The 21,711-nt window shown below is 40.7% G+C and overlaps 1 protein-coding gene across 1 annotated transcript in view; it reads left to right on the forward strand.

Moving 5' to 3' along the window:
- The first annotated feature begins 2,724 nt into the window (after positions 1-2,724).
- The window catches only part of hivep2a (HIVEP zinc finger 2a), a 131,301-nt gene continuing 112,314 nt past the window's right edge, over positions 2,725-21,711 (forward strand). The window contains exons 1-2 of the mRNA XM_022196265.2: positions 2,725-3,167; positions 17,166-17,217. The gene's annotated coding sequence lies outside the window, so the exon portion shown is untranslated. The remainder of the gene's footprint in view (positions 3,168-17,165; positions 17,218-21,711) is intronic.

The raw sequence follows: 21,711 nt of genomic DNA on the forward strand, positions 1-21,711 counted from the left end.
CTGGGTCCACCTGAAAATCTGGCACAACCAACCAAATGGTTGCAATCACTGTGCTTTTATGCACTGACCTTCTTGGTGGTCAAGAGTTGTGAAAATGACATAAATATGTGCATTAATAGAATAAGCACATCTCTCTTTTGCTTATTATGGTCATTTTCCAAAAGAGGTAACTTGTCAAAATATCCTGCACTAACTGAAAATTTTATTGTATGAGCCATAATATTAGATCTTGGAAATATGCACTAATAACCTTTAAAAAAACAACATACAAGCTAAGGGCCTTCAAAATAGGCGAATATTTTCAGGATTAGGCCTTTTTGCATTTTTGATGGTACTGTGATTCCTTTCTGCTACATACTGTATAGCCAAGAGACAGTCAGCTTAGCATAAATGCTTTAAGCAACTTCTGGCTCTGTCCAGAAGTCAAAAGATCTACCAAATAAGACCTTTAATGCTCACAAATTAGCACATTAGGTTCATGTTAGTACCCATACCACCATAATATTTAGTAAAAAGATTTTGCATGTTGCAGTACATAGCATATCAAATTCATTCATCCATCCATTACTTATACATGCTTAATCCTCATTAGGGTCACAAGGGGGCTGAAGCCTATACCAGCTGACAGTGCAAAGTCAGGGGACACCTTGGACAGGTCACCAGTCTACCGCAGGGCTACATATACAGGCAAACAATCACACTCACATTTACACCTATGGACACCTTAGAGCTACCAATTAACCTCAGCATGTCTTTGGACTGTGGGAGGAAGCCAGAGTACCCGGAGAAAACCCACACATGCACAGGGAGAACATGCAAACTCTATGCAGAAAGATGCGAACCGGGAATCATTTAGCTGCAAGGCAAAGTGCTAACCACCAAGCCACTGTGTAGCCATGTCAAATTCAGTACGCCAAAAACGCCAGGATGTCTGGCTGCATCAGGCTTCATTTTGTAGTGTGCAAGCCTGCATGCTTTTCTGGCCATTGTGACCCACTGCAAAGTCACATATATCGCAAACACTCAATCCAGTCACAAGCCAGAGCCCCCATATGGGTGTAAACAGGTGTCCTGCATCACAAAATCAGATATCGTTGCGTGCAGCATGCATATAACTGCAACCTGCTTTGTCATAATATTGCACCTTAAGTTTTAACTGTCTTACTTGTATATCTATTGTAGTCTGCAGTGTGAAAAGTGCACTCTCAGCCGCTCAAGCTTGTCACTCAAGCAAGACACAGTGACACATGTGATGTATCTTCCACTGCACAGAGGAGGATTGTGGGTCAGAATGGCCAGAAAAGCATACAGGCTTGCATAGAGTAAAATGCAACCAGATGTAATATGAGACCCTGTTATTTTTGGCATAAATTACTTTCTGTTCTATGTATTGGAACAGGCTAAATCATTTTCTGGCATAATATAGATAGTATAGGTATGGGCATGTATCTTTTTTTAGAGTGCAGATTGCTACAGATATATAAGCAAGATGGTCAAAGCTTAATATTATTAAGAAGCAGTATGACCCAATTGTGTGCATGCTGGATGTAATAGTATGTACTTTCTAAGGGCAACTTTAGTGCTTCCTGAAAGGAAAAAAAAACATGCAATTTGGAATCCAAGGATTGTATCTCGCCTGTTTAATTGAAGAGTAAATTCCTCAAATTCTGGCTTTACAAGAGACTGCGTACGTGCTGAGTAGTTCCTCAGAGGCGAGCAGCCAAGTGCACTGACTTCCTGTCACCGTGATGTTGCCTTCATTACTAAGTTTTGATCTCATGATTTGCATATTCCCCAATTATTCCTGTTTAATTAAATCAACACCCAGCATAGAGTACATGAGACCAATTAGTATTCCAGTGGAAACTGTACACACTGGGTGAGACACAGAGGGGATCACGGAGGGCCCAAACGTTCATTTTCTGCCATGGGACACAATTTATTTAGCCACATTTCTAATTTTTAGCCATTCCTAATATTTAGCCAATTTCTGAGATAAATTTCTGGCAAATTTAAGTCCAAATTAACTGCAATAGTCCAATTATCAGTTTAGAGGGTTGGATGTTACAAACTATTTTTTTAGATTTTAATATAGTAAAGATTTGGTGCTAAATGGTGCTAAAGACTATTAATAACAGCAGGGCAGAGTATGTTTTTAATCTAATCACCCAATTAATTAATCAGCTGTTTAGTCTATAAAAAATCCTATCACGTATTCCAAGATCCCAATGTGTCAGATCAACAGTCCAACATCCCCACATGTTGCCTCAAATTACAAGAATATTATAAATTTAAAAGAATATGTCATTTTGTATTGTCAAATGTGTATTAATATATTCACTTCCAGCCTTCATCCTTAGCTGAATGTACACACACACAGACAGGCTAAAAGGAGGCACGGAGACAGTCAGTCAGTCAGACAGACAGGTCGCTCCAGAGGTGACCGGGGAATCCTGCGCTCTATGTGCCGGCAGACAGAGTCTCCTCCTCGGCCACTGCTCCTCCTCCCCTCCCCTCCCCTCCCCTCCCTCTGCCCTGGTTGCGCGTTGGGGGATCCAACGACGTCACAGAAGCGCGCGCCCGCGCGCGCACACACACACACACACACACACACACACACACACACACACACACACACACACACACACACGCCCTCTCTCTCTCTCTCTCTTTCTCTCTCTCTCTCTCTCTCTCTCTGTCTCCCTCTCTGCCGCTCCGTCTCTCTCACTCTCACTCTCCTCTCCGCTGCTATTCTGGGAAGTGGCGCTTGGAATAACCCCCGCGTGCGTATGAGTGCGTGCGTGCGTGTGTATGTGTCTCCTGGTTTCACCCTGACACACGCACACATAGACACTCACAACACAGTCAGACACACACATTTACAGTCTGTCTGACTGCAGTAGTGGAGCTCCGGCAGCAGAAATCCGGTCGGAAAGGATTCCTTCCATTTTTACGCGCAACTTTTCCTCCGTCGGCCGCCTCGTCGAGACGTTTCCACCGCTTCCCCTCGACTGTTGTGGATTTCTAACAACCATCTCCCGACTGTTTCTAACGGACAATCAGCGAGGAGTCCAAGCCCGCCCGGAATCGGATCTCCTGTCACCGGGGTTTGCTTGTTGTCATTCTCGCACGGAGACGGAGACGCGCAGCCGGAGCGCAGGCAGAAGGTAAGAGCGGAAAACCCTTTACCGGACATATTCTCACCCATATCACAGTGACAGCGGGTTTTTTTCTGCGCCATGGCGGACGTTATGATGTGTTTTCAAGCCACTCGAGCTTTTGCTTAGCTTATAAGGACAAGGCTATGCAGGGGGAATACCCCGGGCACGCATTGCATTGCATGCAGATTACCCGGGTTGCGTAATATCCTGAGGAATTTGCAGTAGCCTGCACGGCCAGGCTGGCTACAAGGCCGGGGGGAAAGAGAGATAGAGGGAGAGAGGGAGGGGGCATGTTTTTGGGTATTAAGCTGTGAAAGTGGAAGCTCGGATAGGTATGATGGTGTAATTTTTGCGTGTTAGAAGGTCGACTTTGTGCATTTGTGGGAACACAAACAAACCCGCACCAGGCTGCTTTGAACAGACTTTCACCTGCAAATCCCTGTAATATTCACATCCTATAATCACTGTACAGTTCCTGCGGAGTGTTCGAAAGTGAGTTGAAGCTGTGACCTTAGCGCACTCTCTGTGGTCGTTTCCTTGTTGCTGTTACAGTGTGATTCCCGTGACAGCTTGCAGATGTTCAGATAGACGCTTGCTGTACAGTAGGTTATGTCTTCAGAAATGAACGCTGGAACGCAGGCGAGTTCTTTTTCAGATGGGAGTGACTTTATCTCATATGCTCATCGTTTGTTTCCTCTGTGTATGTGTCTGTGTATGAGAGAGAGAGAGAGAGAGAGAGAGAGGTGGTGGGTGGTGCGCTGGCTGGTTCCGGGAATGTTCCATGACGTGTTGCCGTCTAGTGACGGGCCCCAGCCGGGGAGACTGCGACGCACGGCTAGGCCCTGCTGCTCTCTCTGTCCCTCTCTCCCTTTAACAAGCCTGCTGACACTCTTGTGCTGGAAAATATGTCAGTCTTTCCTCGCTGCGTTTCCAGAGGAGAGATTTCGTGTGTTACTGCTCGTCATAATCCATCTCTGCAGGGAAGCGTTCTCCCCTTTTTCTCTTTTCTTCCTGCACCTTCACCTTCTCTAAAGAGAGGTCAGAGGTCAAAGGTCAGGGTCAAACGCCAAGATATGCAACAGGTGCTGGAGATCCCACTCAAGGGCGCTGCACAGCAGGGCAGATGACTGGCAGGATGAGGTCTGAGCTGCAGGTCTGAAACAGCTGAAGGACACTGTGCCGGGGAGCTGGTGCCAACATGAGCTCTGCTTCCCAGAGCAGAAAGTAAATGGAGAGTTTAATTTTTCACAGAAAGCAATTAGAACCCAACCAACAGGACCAATTAAGATCAAGCAGCTTCCATGTCAAAGGCATGCATTAATTAAATCATTACTATTTTCATAATAAATTATGAGAAATAAAAGCAGTAAAAACGGTAAAACATCCACGAAAATATTGTTGCAAAAAGCAGGATTATAATGGTAAGAATTAATTCCACTAGCTGTATTGTCACATCTGTGTGTTTTTGTTGGCTTTTTGTCAGGAAAGGCAGCTAATTTTAAAACTGACACAGTTGAGGTGATATTTTTGGAAACAAAACAAAGCTGTGCACGCTGCAAAACAATTACAGAAAATGGCAGGAATAAATGAGCTGTGAAATAAAGAGAGAACTGTCGGTGAACGCTTTGTGTCTGTGTCTCTGAGCTGCAAAAGAAAAAGCGTCCACTGAGACTGGCCCCGAGTGTGTTTGCGGTGTTGGTGGGGTTAGCAGCCTGTAGCTGAAGAGATCATTACAGTATGCATTCTGCTGTCAGGACACATGCTGGTGACTCTGAGCGCGCACACGTCTGTGGCAGATGCGTGTTTGAGAGCGTGCACGGGGGAAGGCCGACCTACGTACCATCTGTCCTGCTGCCACCTCAGATGGGCATCGTGGTGTACTGCGTAGGAGCACACATCCATGCACACACACACACATGCACCGTTACCAGGGAGGACAGGCGTATGGAGAACATGCATGAGGTGTGAGTTGATATTCTGCACTAAACATTCAATTAATTTGTTACTTAGGCCTTGTGGGAACTCTCTGTGTGTGTGGATGTGTGTCTGAAGCAACAACATGCTGCAGTTGTACAAGCAGCAGCAGCAGCCAGTGGGGCTGAAGTGATCGCCAGAGCCAACAGTTCTTGATCCTTTGCCTTGAAGATTTGTTGACAGTAATCGCTGTTGCACCGGGGCCGACAGTGTTTTGGGAGCATTTCAGTTTGGAAGCAGCCAAGTGTTTGCATCTGGGCCACTCTGATCTTAAAGGGCCAAGGACCTTTAGCTTGGACTAGGCTGCTGGCTTCACCACCACAGATGTGTTCACTCATTTATCAGGCCTGGACGTATGGATAGTCGGGGATCTACTTTTTTTCTTTGTTGTTTCCCAAAAGTGAAATTAATAAAATAAATATTAATCTAATTTATTAAAGGGCTTGAAGCTATTCCAGCTAGCTTGGGGTGAAGGCAGGAGACACCCTGGACAGGTCGCCAGTTTATCACAGGGCTACACAGAGAGGCAAACAAGCACACTCACATTCACACCTACGGACAATTTAGAGTTACCAATCAACTTCAGCATGTTTTTGGACTGTGGGAGGAAGCTGGAGTACCCAGAGAAAACCCACACATGCACAGGGGGAACAAGCAAACTCTGCACCGAAAGATCCCGGGAAAGCCAGGATGCGAACCGGGGATCATCTAGCTGCAAGGAGAAAGTGCTAACCACCGAACTGTGCAGCCGACATTCACTGATATGATGCAGTTAATCAAAACTGTTGGGATACCATTTTACTGTTCATTGCAGTCTGATTTTTATGTATTTTTTGTAAAGTTCAAATAGTTTTCTGTCATGTCCAGTCTTTTATTAGAGATTTTTCAGTTTCACAGACAATATTGCGTGAATGGATGCTTCTGTATAACTACTAAAATATTTATAAGTATAAATCTTTATGGAATGTGGCTTCTCTAATCATAAAATTGCTTTACAAATGACAACAAAAGTGAGCTGAATAACAATGAAGCACATTTTATATTTCTTTTTGAAAGCTGCTGTAGTTCGTGAGGTATTATTGGACTATGAATATTTTTATTCAACAACAGAGACAGTAGATTTTGCCTGATTATTATTAATTTGGGTTGTTGTTTTCATGTGACTTCATCAGTGAATTTGTTCCACTCACCTGCATTGGAATCTTTTCTCCTGGGCTACATAAAGGTCGCCCAAATTCTAAGTAAATTCAATTTATATAAACTGTTCACTGTTCTCACTGTGGCTTGGTGGTTAGCACTTTCACCTTGTGTCTGAAAGATCCTTGCCTTTCCAAGATCTTTCCAGATGGAGTTTGCATGTTCTCCCTGTGCATGTGTGGATTTTCTCTGGGTACTCAGGCTTCCTACCACAGAGTGCAAAAAATGCTCTGGTTTATTTTTTAACTCTAAGCTGTCCATAGGTGTGATTGTTTGTCTGTATATGTAGTCATGTGACAGACTGGTGACCTGTCCAGGGTGTCCCCTGCCTTCACCCAAGTCAGCTGGGATAGACTTCAGCCCCCTGCGACCCTAGTGAGGATTAAGCGGTGTATAGATGATGGATGGATAGATAGTGTTTTCAAGGACCCAGCGCTGTGATGATCTGGTGACCTTCACAGAATGAAGTGAATACAGCTCAAGGATGGATGGATTGAAGTATTTCCAAGAAACACCTTTACACAGGAATATATTTGTAAATCTTCAAGGGTTGACTTCTTCCAAGGCACACAGCTGGAGAACCACTGCTCTAGCCTGAACTTGTTGTGATGTTAATGTGGAACATGGGTTCGCCTTGAAAGAAAGTGGCATGATCTGACATTGCCAAGAGCTCTGTGTCTCCTATTTTATATGTGTTTTATTCTGAAATAACTTTGATGTAATGCAGTTATCACAGTAAAGTATAAAGACTGCTGGAACTGAGCCCCCAGTGTGCCAAGGTCCCAACAACGCTTCTCCATTTATTCACTCTGTCAGTCATTCAATCCAACCTTTATTTGAACCATGAGAAACCATTGAGGGCATGCCCTCATTTTCAGTGATGCCAGGAGCACAATTAAATCAGACAACAATAGAGCACAGTTCAAAACAGCAACATTCAAGAGCAGAGTGGTTTGTAATCATGGTTTGAAATTGACCTATAATTATTAGCCCGAGGACAGCTGCCTGCATGAATCAGTCTGCCACATTCAAACAGCGCCCGTCTTTGAGAAGTTGTATATGTCAGTGGAGCAGTGTCATCCTGTTTACCAACATGGCATATGCCAGTGACATAAGGCTGTTGCATATGCTAATGTTTGCAAGCATATTGTCAAAGTCCTGTGAAAACCTCCCGAAATGTCAGCTAAGAAATGCAGCTTTGTTTTCACATTTGGGACAGTACATTTCCTGCTCACCTGATAGATTTATAAATAATGTATTTAGCCTAAAAAGTAGGATAATTCTCTTGAAAAATATTTAGTATTGCAAAGTATTATTGCAATTTTTGCAAAACTGGAGAGGCTAATTTTAGAAGACTAAAATATTATAATAAACTAATTTCCCAAAAAATCATAACTGAAGGTCCTTTCACCGTTTTCATGACTTTCAAACACATCTAAAAGTCTCCTGCACTTGATGGATTTTGCATAGCTGTCATGGCGATAGGTTCATTGTCAGCTGTCATGTGGTCATATACTGTATAGTTGGTTGATTTGTGATGTGAGCAGCTCCCTCATTTGATTACATTACAGTCCTCTGAAGATGCATTAGACCAAAGTGATTTACATTAAGTGTGCTGCAGTAGTTTTAGACTCACAAGGTCCATTTTGCTTCAAAATCATTAGCTAAAGCTGCCATTATGTATAAAAAAACAAAACAGCAGAAGCTCGCCATGTTAAACTGAACAATCTATTCTTTTTTACTTATCTTATGTGTACCTTATCGGAGCAGTCCGCCTCTCCTCCTGTCTGACTGTCTGTCTCTCTGCCAGCTGTCTGTCAGCCAGTTAGCTGCAGATGTGTGAAGTTTGCATTTGCTGTCAATTATCACAGTGCACACATCATAGCTGGAGAATTTGAGATGACTGCAGATGTATGGCATGGTGTGAAAAAGCAGCACACTCTCGCACGCAGACACACACAGCTTTCATTACAGCTCGGAGTCACTGATGTGCAGAGCGTGTGCAGATGAAGCTAAACACCACGGAGCAATAAATATTCTCCTCTGACAGAATTAGCAGCCGAGAGTACATCTTGTATTTACTGCTGAGGCAATTAGCTAATTACATAGATCACCCAGCCTCTGAAAATTGCTCTACTTTTGTTGGTTATGGCCTCTTATCAACTGCATATGGATTGTTAATTACTTTAAAAGTAGTTTAAAGATGGAGTTTTAGTCTACTATCTTCTTCTAAAATGCAAGAGGTATAGAATAAGCCTTTGACCCTCAAAAAGACATGACATGACATTGCTAAGCTTTATATTTCAGCATCCTTTGGCTCACCCGGTCTGTTATCAGACACGTCAGAGTTGGTTATTGCAAACAAACCACATCTGTACTGCAACATAATGCACGTACAACATGGTAAGCATCACTTCAGACTGATCCACTGTTTGTCTCATTGGATTGTGTTGCTTTGAATTCAATTGCACAATTTCACCAGTGTGTGTGTGTGTGTGTGTGTGTGTGTGTGTGTGTGTGCTTGTGTGTGTTTGTGTGTATGTGTGTGATCACTTGAGAGCTGTAAAGGAACCTGAGAGCGCTCCGGTGACCGAGGTCCTGACAGCGACGGCTAAATTATTAAGACACACCCACACGTGTACACACACACACACAAAGCCTAATGAGCTGGTTGACCGGCTTCTGCAGGTAAACTGTTCCTCTGTGGTTTGGTTTCTTATCTATATACAAATGAAGGAGGAAGTGAGGAAACGGGGAGAGGAAAGGAAAACAGGACAAAGTAAGAGAAGTCGTCAATAGAACAAGAAGGGATGAAAGAGGGATGGAGAGATAGATGTGGAAATAAGGAGCGAAGAGAGAGAAGGAGGGACGAAAAGAGAATGAAGGCAGGAGAAGAAGCAGAGTGGTAGGTGAGGGAGGGAAAAGGGAATGAACAGTGAAGGAAAGAAAGGATAGAAAGCTGGGAGAATGGAAGAGACAAGAGGAAAAATTATTGTGAAAAGTAAAGGACAAGAAAATAGAGAACAGAAACGGAAACAAGTGTACAGATATGAAGGGGAACAAGAGGAAAGGAAGCAAGGAAAGAAGGTGAAACAAGAAGGAAACAAGTGTATAAGAGAGAGAATGAGAGGAGAAGAGTGGATGATGCAGAAGGAGATGGAAGAGGAGAGGAAATGAAATAAGGCAGAAAGTGAAAAGTTGAAGAAACAAGTGCACAAATGAGGAGATGAGAGGAAACAAGAAAGGAAGACAAACGATGGTGAAAAGAGAAGGAAACAAGTGTATATGAGAAAGGATGAAATTAGAAGAGTGGATATTGAGCCAGGAGGAGAGAAGGAAGAGGAGGAAACAAGGAGTAACAGAGCAGGACGGGAAGAGGAAATGAAATAAGGATGCAAGAGCTGAGGAAAGGAGAGGAAAGGAGAGGAAACGAGGTGAAGAGAGGAAACCAGAGAGGAGGAAGGAAGGAAGGAAGGAAGGAAGGAAGGAGGGGGGATGATGAAGGAGGAGGAAGTGAGAAGCAACAGAGAGCAGGAAGAGGAGAGGAGAAAGGATGATGAGAGGTTTCCAGGCTGCACCAACAGAGGAGTTTGTCTCTTCTGTCAGCTGACACACTTTTCATTTGAACATTTGAAGCAATTTTCTCAGCGGGGAGTGTGTGTTAGTGTGTATTGTCCTCAGCTGTACAAAAAGGAAACTCTCCCTCCGTCTCTCTCTGTCCACGCCGCCAGCTGAGGACATTTTTTTTCATCCCTCAGCCAATCAGTGATCACCTTGAAGCTCCCTGAAAACTCTGTGGCTCCATATCAGCCAATTGTAAGGCTGCTTTTTTAACAAGAAGGGAAATGTGCTTGTTTTCCCTACCTCTGAGCTGCCTGCTGGAAACTGTGTGTTTATTTGTGTGTGTTGGTTATAAAGAGGTTGATATTGAAATACAATCCGCCTGTACTCAAAGGGAGGTGCTGGATGCACTGTCAGGTGTGTTTGTGGCTGTTTAAATGGACAAGGAGATGATGCAGAGATAGACAGAGGAAGAGAGAGGGAGCAATGATAGAGACCTTCACCCAAACTGGCCTACTTTCTCAACAGCTTGCAATTAGCTTCACTTCATGCATTTATGCATTAGACAGTGAAGCTAAATCAGTGTTTCGTAATCAGGAAATCCCAGCAGCAACAAGCAACAAGCAACAATCAGTTTCCTCTACTGTACGTTATACTTCCAATACGATCGCTTAAGATATGCTTGAATGCTTTCGAATTTCATTGTAATTTTCTTTGAAGATATGTGATAGTGATCTGAGGATATATCACCTTCTCTAACCAGCTCACTCTGTCTGCAGTGTTTAAAACAAGACTACATATAAATGATTAGCTTGATTGATTTTCAAATAAAAAGTGAACAATTCTAAAACTTTCTCAGACTATAGCCTCAAAAATGACAGGACTTTCTGTTGATCTTTGGCCCAGTATAATTTTGTTAGGTCCGTACTTTAATTAGTCTGATAAATTGGTTTGAGTTTATAACATTTTTAGATTTTAGATTTTTACCCCAAGCATTTCAGTTAGTCTGGTTCATTTGTATTATGTAAAATATTGCAGGGCTTAAGCCATAAGATTTACATTAGTTAGGTACATGTTTACATAATTAATATCCTAACAACAATATTGTAGAGTTTTAATTGCAACATAAAAATGACTTAGGCAAATTCACGAAACAAACAGTACTGTAGAATTCTAACCTTATTTTATCTTGATTTGATAAACTGGTTTTTAATTGATACTTTTGGTTGTAAGATTTAATAGCAGGTATCACAAATGTCATTATGACTAGTCAGAATTACTGTGCACGATGCCACTCAAACCAGGTTTCGCATTGGATACTAGTCCAGAAAAGAATTTGAACTGCGTGAGAAGAAGTTGGTGGTTGTTGTGGTGGATATGATTGTCAGAAAATGTTATGAAATAGGAAGAGCTTATCAGAGTTTGTGGAGAACAAGAGCTTCATTCATTAGAGACTTGTGGTCAAAATTTCCTAGAACTTTGGCCTCAGACTGCTCTGACAGCAGTAATATGTCATATGTGGTCACAGTTGCAGTGTCATTGTGTGTTTGAAAAGCAAACAGCTCCCACCTCCGACTTGCCGTAGATTCTGATGTAATTACAGATGTCTGCAGTGTCATATCATCTGGTCATTTCATAACTCCATTTCAAGATATCTACAATATCCTTCTGACTCATTCACACTTAACTTTTATGGTATTCTAAAATAAGCCAGTGTAGATAACCTGAACTGGAATACAACCTGTCATGTTTCAGCTGCAGATATCTGCAGTTCACATTGCTGAATTGAGAATATCTGTAATAAGAAACCTCATGACTGGTAAAAGACATTGTGGATATCTGAACTGCTTATTTTTGACTGTAGGAAGAATTGAAATACATATATCTACAATACATATCCAGTCTAGTTATTAACAGTTAGAAAAACTTGCCGTAGATACTAGAATTAAATGACTGAAATGCCAACTTTAAACAGTTCCTATACACTCAACCACGTCCTTGTTTGGTTTCACTGTTTTTCTTCTTCATAGATGATTAACTGCCCAAATGCAGATGACATGACATCATTTTTCCAGCAGCTCCAGTGTACTATGACAAAACAAAAGAAAGGTTCCTGTGATCTAAAGCACTAGTGAACATCAGCTTTTGATGTCAGTCGCCCTTGAATTTGCTGCCGCTATTTTGCCCCGGCACTCTACAGTCAGACCGGGAACTATATGGGTTTCTGCACCCACAGAAATGAAACCAGAGCCAGAATACGAAGCAATGGTTAAATCGACGATTGAGTTGTTCATAAAGTGTAAAACTCTCACTTTCTCACTCATTTTCTCGCTTTCATGCTTGACTCATGAGTATTATGTGCATGTAAATCTCTGGCATTTTCTCTAGGGGACGTCCAAAGTCATTTTGGGAAATCTATGCAATCTAAATGACGCATGCCAGGTCTGTTGTGTCAATACTAGGGTATAAAATAACTCCTTTGATGAGTTGAACTTTGCAAACACATAATTTGCAGTGCATTTGAGGGGATTTTTTACTGAACCGTCATGACAAAACATCTGTTATGCACAACTCATATACACACGTGGACAAAATTGTTGGTACCCCTCAGTTAAAGAAGGAAAAACCCACAATTCTCACTGAAATCACTTGAAACTCACAAAAGTAACAATAAATAAAAATTTATTGAAAATTAAATAATCAAAAACAGCCATCACTTTTGAATTGTTGATTAACATAATTATTTAAAAAAACAAACTAATGAAACAGGCCTGGACAAAAATGATGGTACCTCTATAAAAGATTGAAAACTATTTGACCAGAGTGACATGATTAACTCAGGTGTGTCATTTAATTGACATCACAGGTGTTTCCAAACTCATAATCAGTCAGTCTGCCTATTTAAAGGGAGACAAGCAGTCACCCTGCTGTTTGGTGAAAAGGTGTGTACCACACTGAACATGGACAACAGAAAGCGAAGGAGAGAATTGTCCCAGGACATCCGAAAAAAAATTATAGACAAACATCTTAAAGGTAAAGGCTATAAGACCATCTCTAAACAGCTTGAAGTTCCTGTGACAACAGTGGCTCATATTATTCAGAAGTTCAAGACCCACGGGACAGTAGCCAACCTCCCTGGACGTGGCCGCAAGAGGAAAATTGATGACAAATTGAAGAGACGGATCGTTGGAATTGTATCCAAAGAGCCCAGAGCAACCTCCAAAGAAATTAAAGGTGAACTCCAAGGCCAAGGTACATCAGTGTCAGATCGCACCATTCGTCGCTGTTTGAGCCAAAGTGGACTTCATGGGAGACGACCAAGGAGGACACCACTGCTGAAAAAAACTCATAAAAAAGCCAGACTGGAATTTGCAAAAATGCATGTTGACAAGCCACAAAGCTTCTGGGAGAATGTCCTTTGGACAGATGAGACCAAACTGGAGCTTTTTGGTAAGGCACATCAACTCTATGTTCATAGACTCAAAAACCAAGCATACGAAGAAAAGAACACTGTCCCTACGGTGAAACATGGAGGAGGCTCAGTAATGTTTTGGGGCTGCTTTGCTGCATCTGGCACAGGGTGTCTTGAAAGTGTGCAAGGTACGATGAAATCTGAAGACTATCAAGGCATTCTGGAGAGAAATGTGCTGCCTAGTGTCAGAAAGCTTGGTCTCAGTCGCAGGTCATGGGTCTTCCAACAGGACAACGATCCAAAACACACAGCCAAAAACACCCAAGAATGGCTGAGAGAAAAGCGTTGGACTATTCTAAAGTGGCCTTCTATGAGCCCAGATCTGAATCCCATTGAACATATGTGGAAGGAGCTGAAACATGCCATTTGGAGAAGACACCCATCAAACCTGAGACAACTGGAGCTGTTTGCTCATGAGGAGTGGGCCAAAATACCTGTTGACAGCTGCAGAACGCTCATTGACAAATACAGAAATCGTTTAATTGCAGTGATTGCCTCAAAAGGTTGTGCAACAAAATATTAAGTTATGGTTACCATCATTTTTGTCCAGCCCTATTTCATTAGTTTGTTTTTTTAAATAATTATGTTAATCAACAATTCAAAAGTGATGGCTGATTTTGATTATTTAATTTTCAATAAATTTTTATTTATTGTTACTTTTGTGAGTTTCAAGTGATTTCAGTGAGAATTGTGGGTTTTTCCTTCTTTAACTGAGGGGTACCAACAATTTTGTCCACGTGTGTACCTGTACATGTCATTTTCTTAAAACCATTGAGTTATGTAACAACTAAAAAAATGAAATAGCTAAACAAAAATAAATGAGCAACTTTTTACATTTTTTTCATTTTTAATTGCTAGAAATATCTTCTGAGCTGCCCTTGTTGCAAGATGATATTATTTACTGCTTATTTTAACCTTTTTTTTTTTTTCCAAAACTAATACAGTTAAATAAGAATATATGTAACTATGTTAAACCATCTGACTCAGTCCCAGGCTTTGCAGCTCAGTCTGGTATTATCTTCTACCATGGAGTTTGTGGTGGCACAATGAAAACACCATCACAGTTACTGCTGTAGGTTTAGGGTGAGTGATTTGCATATCCATACAAAAGATAAAAACACTTCAAAAAATATCAGGGGATAAAAAGAAATCCAATCTCAGCGGGCGAGACTGAACAGAAACCCCAGTGGGCTTAAAAAAAACAACAGAAAAACATCATCTCCCAAAGAAAAAAAGTGACAAAAGAAAAATGAAAATCAAGATGGCATACCGATGACACCAGTGATCTGACACTGCTAAGACAGAATGTCATCTGTTTTTATTTGTTTATTGTCGGATTTATCGCAGAGTTTGAAATGTCAGTGCCAAACGCTCAGAATCCTCTAAAACAAGAGACTTCAGGGACTGAAGAAGCGTTTTTAGAAATTTATGATTACAAACCACAGGATCAGCATGTCATTCCTGTTGTCATGGAGATTTTATAAAAGTAAAACTGCTTTTAAATTAAATTTCCTGACATCAATTTAAACTACACAGTGATATTTATGTGCTGAGAGAAGCTGATGACCTTTTGACCTTTGAAACTACTCAAGATATGTTCACAATCCATGTTTTTATTTTTGCATAACATGAACAGAAGTATGTGGACACCTGCACATTAACCCTCAAGCGACCGAGTGGGGTCATTTATGACCCCAGCCATATAATTATAGAATTATTATATAATTATTATATAATTTATAAGAATTTGTCAATCTACTTGTCCTATAGCTGCTCATAGTTTTTGTTGAGATCGGCCAACTGGTGTGACAAGGATAATGGAAACTTGTCTGGGGTCACTTATGACCCCAAAAAGATGTATAGGTTTTTCGCTATTGTAGGCCTTAGTTTTATTTATTTATTTTTTACCTCTAATCGCTATATTTCAGTGTTTTGCAGTGCACTATAGCTGGTAGACCTACATTTTTAGCCACAGCTGCCCTGGGGCAGAATGACTGGCTGCCAATCCACTCCTACAACCCCTCTGACCACCACCAACATTACACAGCACACACATTCATACACCAGTGTAAGTGGCAGCACTGGAGCTAAGGTGGGTAAAGTGTCTTGCATTAGACGAACGGCTCTGCCACCTGAGCCACAGCCGCCCCTAATCTAAATACTTCTCTGCATGTTACATTGCACACATACAGACAAGATGTTTGTGTGGATTTTGTTTTTATGTACTTTTGATTTACTATTGAGGAAACAAAAGGAATAAAGTTTTAAAAGAAGTGGCAGACAAAGCGTGTCTAAATAAATGTTATTGCGTTCTTACAATGCATCATATTGTTCATATGGTTTTACTTTAGCTCTGAGTCAAAAATGATTAAAATCCATGAATAATTACAGAAGGTTACTTTAGAATATCCATCTTAAAATGCAGTGGAGTGGAATAGGTAAGAAAGCACAAAAAGAGGCAATAAAGTAGACATTCCTATGTAAAATATAGTGGGGTCATAAATGACTTGTCATAAATGATTTGCTTATATTCAGTGGAAAAAGCTTCACTGAAGTCCATCAGTGATGTCTGGTGGTTTGGTCTGGATCACCACTGGTGTTCCTCTTCATTCCAAAGGTGTTTCATGGGGTTGAGGTCAAGACTTTGTCCAGCAAAGCCTTTTCACACCAAACTGGCAAACTGTTTCCTTATGGACCTGGCTTCATGCTCGGGGCCATTGTAATGTTGAAACAGGAAAGGACCTTCCCCAAACTGTTGCCACAAAGTTACCCCAGGGAGCAAGCTATTGTCTGAAATATCTTGTATACTATAGGGAAATAGTTTTAGTTGATAGCAGTTAGAGTTACAGCACAGACTCCGAAAAGTGAAGTTCATGATCATTTCAGATTAATTTGATGCCATATAAGTTTGGTTGAACTTTAAAGATGCTTTAGGGAGATTTTGTTAACTTCCAATAGACTGGTTTTCCTACTGCTTTTGTGTTAAGGGAGGTTGCAACTAATGATTATTTGTATTGTTGATTATTCTGTGAATCATTTTCTCAATTGGTTGATTTGATTTTAAGTGTATAAAATGTCAAAAAAAGATCTTAAAAATGTCAGTCATTGTTTCCCAAAGTCTATAATTGACATCATCCAGTGTCTTCTTCCGTCGAAAGAGGTTCAGTTCAGAAGATGAAAGAAAACAAACATTGTCTGTTTAGAATGCTAAACTCAGATGATTCACACCTTTTGTGTCTTAAAAGATTTACTGAATAGTCAATTTTCAAAATAGATGGTGAATAATTTAATAGTTGACAGCTAAATGATTTATCTTTGCAATTCCTATGCTAAGCTGTGCTAAGCAACTGCAGGGTGTAACTTTACATTCGACTGACAGACATGAGGGTAACGGTGATGTTATCCCAGCACAGAGTGAAACTTTCAGTCTCTATGAGAACATAAGGGTCTGCTTGGGTCTATGTGATGTGTCCACAAGAATCTGCTCCAACTCCTATGTTGACATCCATGTGCATACCAGAATTTTAACTGTATCTATGCTAATGCTAATATGAATAATACAGAATATTACTATGCCTGGTGGGCAGTAAGTAAAATTAGTAGAAGAGCAGTAACTACGAGTCTGTGGGTGCCCATAGCTGTTTGTGGGCATGTCTGCACCAGGCTTAAAGACGGCATGGACATCTGGGGATATGTCAGGACGAGCGAAGAAGTCGGAGATGTTGTATGCACGTGGCCTTTGAGTGTGATTACAACTGTTGGATTTACACAAAGGTTCTTTGTTTCTCTTCCTCCTTCAGGGGCAGTTTGTGGACTTGATAAAGTGGACGAGAGGACAAACAGCTACACCAGGTAGGATCCACAGAACAAATAACTGTGTGTTCATGTATGATATGGTTACAGTTCACACACGGAATCATGCAACATGAAAATACATTAAATGGGTTTATAAAGTCGCATTTCCTATTGTAGTAAGTAAATCGTTCTAAGGAGAAAGTGGCAAAAGTTGTTTCCGTGAGGTCCAACATGAAGACGCAGAGAGTAGACATCAAGTTTAGTTCTTAGTTTTTTTTAAACAGCAATCGAGTAGTTAAAGGTTAAAGATGTTAAGTAAATCCCTACAATGCAGGAAATGTCTACAAAGTAAAATATGGTATAAAAAACAAAGCGAAACAAGAAGGTAAGTATCCTTAAGTTGGTGAAAAATTCAACTACTGCACATAAAACAGTTTTAATATGTTCAGACATCAGTGTTTTTCATCACAATTAAACAGTATGTAATGTAAGAGTAGATTTGTAAAGCAAAATTTGGCGTCAGTGTAGAGAGATGTCACATTTCATACAATAAAACTAAATTAGTGAGGAAAACGTACAAGAGTTGCATTGTGTTCCAAGGTGAAGTCTGTCATCACAAACAGAGAGCAGCTTAAACACAAAGAGAGAAAAGGATCTTTGTGTTAATAAACCATCAGTGTGATGTAAAATGGCTGATTCTTTTGTCATGAGAAAGAGAGGGAGGCTCACGTAGAGAAACAGACGGTAAGACAAGGAGGCAGTTGAGCTGTATTAATTTAACCAGAATTACTCTCACTGTTTTTTCCCGGCTGGTTGCCGAGGCAACCGGCCAGCTTCATTACCAGAGGTGTGACCTCGGCTGGGAGTGTAAATGACGAAGCTCACTTTAATGTTCCTGCTGCCTGCTATGATGTAAAGTTTCTGTAATTTTCTTCCCTTTAAACACTTGAAATTGTCATATGAGCTAATTCTGTTCTCTGCACCCACAGTAATCAGGCTGGGGACGCCAAAGTTTTGGGCCAAAGTAGCTAAACTGTTTATTCAGTGTAAAGGAGTTGCTAACAGTGGCAAAACATATATGTTATCTAAAAACTGAGAAATTATAGAGATGTATTTTGCTGTTATGATGATGAAATGTGACAATATACTTTGCTCTGCTAGCTGTTTGAACAATAATGGTATATTTTCTGAGAGAAATCCTGTTTTAAGATCATTTTCATATTAAAATCAGAAATTTGTGGTATTAATGGAAAAAAAATCAAACAAACAACAAAATGAAAACAGTAATAACCTTATGGTGGCTGCAGGGTTTAGTATTGGAGCTAGAACCTGCACATGCATGTCTTTTTTGCTCAGGTTGTCTCAACATGACACATCTGCTTTCCTGTATTGTGAGGAAAAGTAATTTTAAAGTTTTCTGTTTAATCACATAGAAATCTTGGCACAATTAGTTATGAAGTGCTGAAGTCATACCCTGAAACATCTTCTCTGGCTTTATGTGCTGTAAAGAATCAGACGTTGATGCGTTTTTAAAAATCTTGCATCTAGAGAAATATAACGGCTTTCACATCTGAGGAGAGCTAACAGTGCAGTTGTTTTCTGTGTAGTAGACCATCAGTGCTACAAAAGAAACGGAAGATCAAAGGCCAAGAGGCTTCACAACCTTGAAAACATATATAGTGCGGCATAAGCATCACCCCACAATGACCATCAACGACAAATGCTGTATTTTGTATTACATTTCAAGAGAGTGTTAGAGGAAGGAGTGGTGGAAGAATAGTGGCAGAGCTGATAGAAGTAGTGACAGACAGAGGATAATACATGAAGGAGGATCTGTGGAATGGCTGCTGTGGTGAAGATTAAACCATAAATTTTGGACGGAAAAGTGGTGATACTGGAGGTTTTAAGATCAGGGATCGGCCTTTTGCTTTTTCAAATTTGTGGCGCTTGCAAATATGATGGATAGCAGAGGAAACCTTGTATTGTGTGTGTGTGTGTGTGTGTGTGTGTGAGAGAGTTTGTGTGTCAGTGGTGTCACTTCGTCTTCCTGTGTCGCAGGCGGCTCGGTATCAAGGATGAGACGAACTACTGTATGTCATCCAAACATCCTCTGTCTTTCCCCCCCGTGTGTCTTGCTCTCACATCATTCCTTCTTCTATACAGTATGTGTTGTCACCCACGACTCTATTTGTGTGTGTGGTTGAGTCAGTCTGTGCACAGAAATAGATCATGTAAAGCAGAGATTACTATCTACACCTCAAAGCATAAGCGTGTGGGCCTTTAAACTTCATTCAGTGTCACCTTAGCATGCACACAGGTACACACACACACACACACACACACATGCACATGCACACAAACCCACAACTGAAAACCTGCCCAGGATATGCGTCAGCGCTTGCAGAGTGTGCAGCGTAAGATGCATACGCTCTGTGTGTGTCACAAATGTCAACGGCTGCTTTAAACTGTGGCAACCTGTTCAAACCGATAGAGGCTGAAAATACGTTTCCATGCACATCCACCTCTTTTTATGTGCATTTTGGATTTCTGCTCGAGCAAACTGAGTGGAAGTCGCAGAAAGTACAAATATTGAAACATTTGGTACTTGATTGATGTTTAGAAGTTGTGGTATTGATAAAGTGAACCTGTGAAAAAATGCTGGTGAAAACTGAGTTGCAAACAATGACATTGTGGCTTCTTTGCATGGATATGCTATGACAACTGGATACCAGACTCCCACAGGGTCTGAGACTTTTCTTTATTTCCCTTCTTTGTTTCCGTATTGTCTGACCTGTTCCACCCGGCCTTGGCGTCTCTTTCCCTGCATGTAAAACTAGCTCTTCTGTCTGGGAAAGTTTTGCAAATATTGAACTTTGCAGATAAACAAGCCATAATCAAAAAATGTTTGCAGTCGGAGGATTCCTATCGAAAGAGAAAAACTGTTTTTTCTCTTTTGTAATGGTGGTCTGTTGGGAAATGGATGCAGGTGGGATTTTATGTTGCAGTTGTAAAGGTGGGCCGCATACCCATGATTCTGCTCTATTCTTGTTTTATTTTCCACTAGTACAAACATAGCAGCTAACAGAAATGAAAGAATTCGAAAGAAAATAGTGGAATCCATAAAATAGCATTATCATTAAGAGCTATTAAGAGCTACAGAGGCATCACATGCTTTCATTGTCTAATGATTTCACAGCATTGAACACCTATCATATGTGGACTCTGATGCGGAATGCAGCTTTTTATTAATGACACCTGTGTTGTTGTGTGAGTTGCACCCAAAACAAGGTTCAATTTTGGACCCAACCCAGCGCTGTGGAACTCCAGATTTGTGTAATATGACTGAGTTAACATTTACATACTATAGCAGACTATGTAGGGATAAGGGCACTAAGCAACCATCAGCTGATACCAGTGATCAAGACCCCAATGTGGAAGCCCTGTTTGATGCAAAAGTAGTAATATCTGGCATAAAGAAGACATAAAACATAAAAAAAATAGATAAAGATTGAAGAGACTTGTAGTTTTACATTTACAGAGCAAAACATCCACAGTGAATCTCTGTGGCCATGTGCACCACTTTCACGTTCTCTCTCATTTCTGGTGCATGTTTCATCGACTAGAGTGAAAGCAAAGTGCTGCAGCAGCTGCTCCCCAAATGGTCCGTATACATTACATGTTCAATACACTTACTGTATGTAAAATATGGACGCAGCCTTCAGCTTGGAAAAGTGAGGCCAACACAGAAGTGCCTTAAACTTACGGTCTTTCTCTTAGCCAGCAGGGGGCGCCTCCTCTGGTTGGTAACAGATCTCAGATAGTATTAAGGCCTATGAGAAAGTTACCCTACTTCTCTCTAGATTTGTTACTTCAGTAAATATTTGTCAATTGGGATAATTATCTAAATCTCTAATTTTAAGACTGCTTGTATCCCATTTAGGGTAAAATAGATGATGAAGGAGGGTTTGCTACTTTGTGACATCCAGTGTCAAAAGACCAAGATGGCAGCAAACAAATGCCAGTAGCTAACTCAAAAAAGGTGCAAAATCTATTTACAAACATTTTGAAATGAAGAGGGGATCAAAAAAGAATCCAAAAGAATATCAAATTAAATAGCTGTAATTCCATATCTGTATCAGATTACCTGTACACGGACCACATACATAAACAACAATGAAACAAATCAGTGGCAAAGTACAAGCCTATAACGTGTCTACATGAGATATTGTTGTAAGTCTTCTGAACAGCTTTAATGCACATTGTCGTTGATTCTCCAAGTCTGGATTATAATCATTTTTGGATTATAATAATATAATAGAAAAAAAGAGCAACCAAAAAACTGAAGTCATAAAGAGCATATGAAGACAGGACCAAACAGAGAAATTATCAAACAGCTAAGAGGCGACAAGATCCAGACTGCCTGACTGCTTAAACCACATCACATCAAAAAAATAGCTGAAAAACACACCAAATGAGGTGAAATAACAAAATGAAAATTAGAAAAAAGAGATGGAGAACCAAATGGAGATGTGAGCACCATGGTAACCACAG

The sequence above is a fragment of the Acanthochromis polyacanthus genome, chromosome 16 (genome assembly GCF_021347895.1).
Source record: "Acanthochromis polyacanthus isolate Apoly-LR-REF ecotype Palm Island chromosome 16, KAUST_Apoly_ChrSc, whole genome shotgun sequence".
NCBI classification, from domain to species: Eukaryota; Metazoa; Chordata; class Actinopteri; family Pomacentridae; genus Acanthochromis; species Acanthochromis polyacanthus.